This window comes from Amia ocellicauda, chromosome 14 (assembly GCF_036373705.1).
Source record: "Amia ocellicauda isolate fAmiCal2 chromosome 14, fAmiCal2.hap1, whole genome shotgun sequence".
Lineage (NCBI taxonomy): Eukaryota > Metazoa > Chordata > Actinopteri > Amiiformes > Amiidae > Amia > Amia ocellicauda.
In genome coordinates, this window is record NC_089863.1 from 19,499,210 (window position 1) to 19,504,374 (window position 5,165).

The 5,165-nt window shown below is 36.1% G+C and overlaps 1 pseudogene; it reads right to left on the reverse strand.

The window, feature by feature from the left end:
* LOC136767321 (E3 ubiquitin-protein ligase TRIM39-like) overlaps positions 1-5,165 on the reverse strand; it is a 260,729-nt pseudogene that overhangs the window by 160,026 nt on the left and 95,538 nt on the right.

Sequence of the window (5,165 nt, forward strand, 5' to 3'; positions counted from 1 at the left end):
ATTGGCTACATTGTCAACTAAAGCCTGCTCTATTTGTAGTTCACACTCTCTCTCCAGACAGATATTGTGTAGATTGCAGCATGCTTTAACAGCTAAACTGAGCTGATGGAGATTGAAAGGGTTATACATGCACAATCTTCATCTTGAGCAGGCCAAAAGCTCTTTCGATCATCATCCATACTGTTAAATGGCCACAGAATGGCGTCATGAGGAATTGTGAGAGCGGATAAGCAGCATCACAGATGATGCGCAGATCACTAGGTAGAAGTGATTGAGGGTTTTCCAGTGAGGTTCATAGAGTAGAAGCGTTTTCCATTGAAATATGTCTCTGGGCTTTCAACTCCTTGTGGCTTTTCAGTGGTAATGTGGCATCGATTACTGCACACAGTGTGTTGGGAAACCAGCTCTTAGAAACCCTTGTTCAATATTATGGACAGCAAGATCCATGGGCCAGGATATGTTCCATGAGAGGTGGCTTGATATTAGAGAACACATCTCATGGACATGTATTAATTAGTCACTTGCCTGTGTTGAATCTAACTGCCACTCCTCTGAGGCAAGCATTGTATAGTGGAATGGCCATTGTCTACCTTTTGGGTCAGAGTAGTATGGTTGTAGTTCTCTTACCAGCATTTGTAATGGAAGGTAACATAACAGATTTGTAGAAAAGTGTTACTATTTTGTTAGATATATATATTATCACAGTTGCTTGTGTCACATTCTCTGCATGACATTTCCCCTGTTGCCACTAGATGTCACCCTTGTTCTTTGCACTAGTCACTTCTCCAAGCTCCCTTCATTCTTTCCACATTCCTGAAACACGTACTTATGCTATCACCTTGTCTCCCATTTGCCCTGGTTTTCCTCCTCTCTATAAAAACCCCTCACAAACACTAAGCTATCGCAAAGTATTATTTTACGCCCTGTACCAATTCCGAGCCTTCTACTAACTGTGTTGCCTTCTTTAGTTATCGACCTTAGCCATTTCCCTCTCAACTTCTGATTATTGGATTACCTACCCTGTACTGTTTGCCTGATCCCTGACCTCTCGCCTGTCTCTTCGACCTACCCTTTCGGATTCCCTTTGACGTTCCTGTTTGCTGAGTAATTGACCCCTTCACAGTTTCTGGGCTCCCCTCGCTCAGCAACTGGGTCCTTACTTCCCATAGTCCCGCCCGTGACAACTTGCATTTGTATTGTAATTATAGTACATTTTTACAATATGCTGCCCACATCCACTTGGCCAGATGCAAGTTGAAAGGTGCTCTGGAAGTCAGTCAGTATAATGAGGCACCACTTCAATGACATTAATGTCTAATTTTAGCTACATCCCTGGAATCATAACATATATACAGAATTCCACTTATTATATTGATAACCTCGTACTGTAGAAACATATATTAAACTGTAGCTTTCACTTCATAGGTTTGATGCAGATTACATTTTGCAAAGTAATATGTACTGTCAGGTATGAAACCATGATTAACATTAAACAAACTTTTGAATTGTGATTAGACCAGGGACAAATGTGGTTACTAGTGGTCTTTGATTTGTAATACACTTTACAATGATTTTATTATTGTTTACACACAATTATACTTCCCACATGTTCAAATATGTGTTCAAACAGTAACGGCTAAACATGTAAAAGTAATGCTGACTGGTTGAAATAAACTTAAAACAGCTATGTTATATTCAGCAGGTGTAATGGGTTATTGATAAAAAGCTATCCAGGACTGGGAATCACCGACTTTTAATTCAGGATAATATTTCAGCTTTAATTACTGGATGTTGAAGTGAGATATTTGTCCAGAAGTGCAAGTATTTCAACTATTTTTGTCACAGATCAAAACACTGTCTAACAACCCCTTTGTGAGAAGGGGGGTGGGACCTGCCCATTAGGATACTAATACATTTGTCTCACAGAACATATATTCATATTATTGCTTTATAGCATGTTCTACTATACATTGTCTGATTACACAGTAACTTATGAACTGGTGGATCATGAAGGAAACGTCGATTGCATCAACTTTTCTTTCATTTCAACATTATTAATTACCGTAACGACCGCCCCATACTGGGGCTGATATCTATTTGAGTTCACTGCCACCACCTTTGTTTATACCCTGTAGGTCCGTTAATAAGGGTTAAAACAAGAAAGAGGGAGACCAATGTTAGCATATAACTTCAGGTATAAAAGAGAATACCAGAGAGCAATTTATAAAATTAGAAAATGATTTATACACCATATAAAAAGAAAAAGGGATACTGAATTAAGATTATGTTGTGGGTTGTGAAAGGGCAGTAAACTCTGACACTCACTAAAAATAAAGCTCCACAAAACACACCACCCCACACTGTAGAAATAACTTAACATTTATTCAAATAGATGAACCACTCAAAAGATATAAATACACAACCAAGCAATGTAAAGAAACACCCAATAAACACACCATAAAAGAATATAGACCCCAATTGATCTACACTCTCATCCAACCCTATAGATGTAAGCAGCAAAGCACCCTTCTTCACAAATATTTTAATAGGTAATTGCTAAATAACCTTGGATAGTTACTGGTTAAAATAGGCGAGTCTGCTTCTATTGGCTAGAAAGACTGAAGTGGGTTTGGCACAGTGCATAACTGACAGTTGGTCTGTTCGTCTGTAAGTTCACTGGTCCATTTTGAAATTTGTCTGTTTATATTAATGAATACCCAGATTAATTACATAGTTGATAAATGTAATTGATTAATTGATTAATTGACACAAATTTGTCCTGGTCTCCCATACTTATTGTCAACTGAAACATACTTAAAGTGTGCTTTACTACTTCTTTTTCAAAAGTGTTCTGATTGAAAGTCTATCAATTTAGTCCAGAAAACATCAGTGTTGTTGGTCGCATGAACTTTATGGATCACACAGAAAACAAACAGGAAGTTATAGTAAGACAGAAACTGCAGAGTGACTGTACTTGGATTTTAAGTTTCCTCATTTTATTTAGTAAGATCAGCATGTCATATTTTTAGGTGTGGTGAGAAGGGAAGTTGTGTGTAGCTGATAAAATAAAGTTGGCTCTACAGCACAGAAGCCTTTAAATATATATTTTATTTTTTTCAGGGAGAAAAATATAAACAAAAATAAATTGTTATAATAAGACGTAATTTTTATGATTTATTTATTATTTGGTCCACCACTGAGAAGTCTTCACATTTCAGGAGGATTATTTTGGCAAGCCACATATTATTTAAAAATATGTGGAAATTATTTTTGTGATTTTTAAAAAGATATCTTTTCATTTGGCTTAATTTCATTTTAATTTCAAAATAAACATCTTGCATATATTTTTAAATCATTCTGTATTTGGTAGGCATACAAAATGTCTTAGTATGACCGCATGTCTATTTTGGTTTGTGTGGAATTCTTTCAGACGTCTTTCTAGCTTTTGAATTTGAGATCTTAAATTTCTGCAGATATCTGAAAATAAGTACAAACATCATTTGGATATATCTTTAATTAATTTTAAGCTCTTGGTGTATTCATTTCAGATTTTTGTTTCATTTTCAAGTATTTTCAAAATCAGCTAAATGAGAACTCAATGTTTTAAGGGTATCTGCAAATAAATTTTGAGATCTAAATGCGATTAGAAGATACCTCAAAATCTGAATGAAATGTAATGAGATTTCTAATCAATAACTTAGCTTGCCATATGTTTTAGCTATTATAGATTTTGAAGAGCATGATATCAACATTACTAATTAAATGAAGTCACGCATTGATGAATGTGTGTCCAACCAGCCTTTGTGTGTTAATGTTCGCCAATAGCACTTACTGAGAGTGAAGAACTGAAAAGCACAACTGCTCTGAATGATGCAGGTGGGGTGAAGAGAAAATCAGGATGCAAAATAGATTTAGTATGAAGTTTAAAAAAGACTTAGATTAGCAAAAAACACAGGAAAGCAGATTCTGTTTGGTCATGTGAAATGGTTTCCTCTTTTATAGAGCATTTAAAGTAATTCCACCCCATTCTGTTGATGAACTCTCTGGAAACTCTTACAGTCCAGTCAGTCTCCTCCACATCCACCTCCAAGCAGAGTCTCTCTGAACTGCAATATCTGACACAATAATGCAATTCTCTGTCTCAGCACTGTTGGGGAAGCCTGTCTTTCATCTAAATGTCTTACTGGTTTTATATCCACAGACAGGGTGATGCTGGGATGAGCTGTATGAGGGTCCAGAGCCTTATTAAGGTTTACTGTAGTATATTGTGGTATAATGTGTAGGCAAACAAGGTAAAATCATGGTGAAATATGGACAGGTACAGTCATGCTAGTGATGCAGGATGTTGGCATTGTGAAGATATTCTAGGGCATGCCATTATCATTATATAATGATTAAATACGAGAACTAGGCATTTTTTATTTGTGTATTTTATGTAGACTTGCTATACCCTAAATAGGCCTAATGATGAATCCCAGTCTAAGCCTCTCATGTTTTATTTATGTGTGGGAGCTGCCTTTGTAAGAATCTACATGTGACCCTGTTTGCCTCTCCAGAACAGAGCATGTCCTTCAATCACATACAAACTATTCTCACTCCCACATTTGCATTGGCATTATACATGTGTACTTTAATATTGTAAGATGGGTAACCCTGGGTCGCCTTACTCTGGCGTGGGTAGAGGCTCAAGCAGACCACTTTCCTTTCAATTCAGAGTTTTATTTGAACACACTACTTTAATGTTAATTTAGCTTTTGAGACTACAGTGCTTTCAGATATTTTCTCTCTCTCCATTTACTTATCCTAGAGAATCTAGTTGTGTTTTTTGAACAGATTTGCTATGTTGCTAGAAATGCTATAATGCAATAACTAGTGACAAATAAAATGTATATGTGTTAACCAAATAGCACATTCATTCATAAACAATTTACTAATCAGGTAATGTACTCTTATAATTAGGAAAATTAAATCTGTATCGCATTATTATTATTATTATTATTATTTTTATTACATTTACTCCAGCTTACAGTAGCGAAAAGAGGACGGTATTTATTAAAAACAATGATGAGCTCATCACAGTAAAGTTGATGACCCCCCTCCCGCTCTGGCTCTTGCTGAACATTATTTTCTGGAAGTAGCCTTCTATTCTGAAACGTATACTCTTG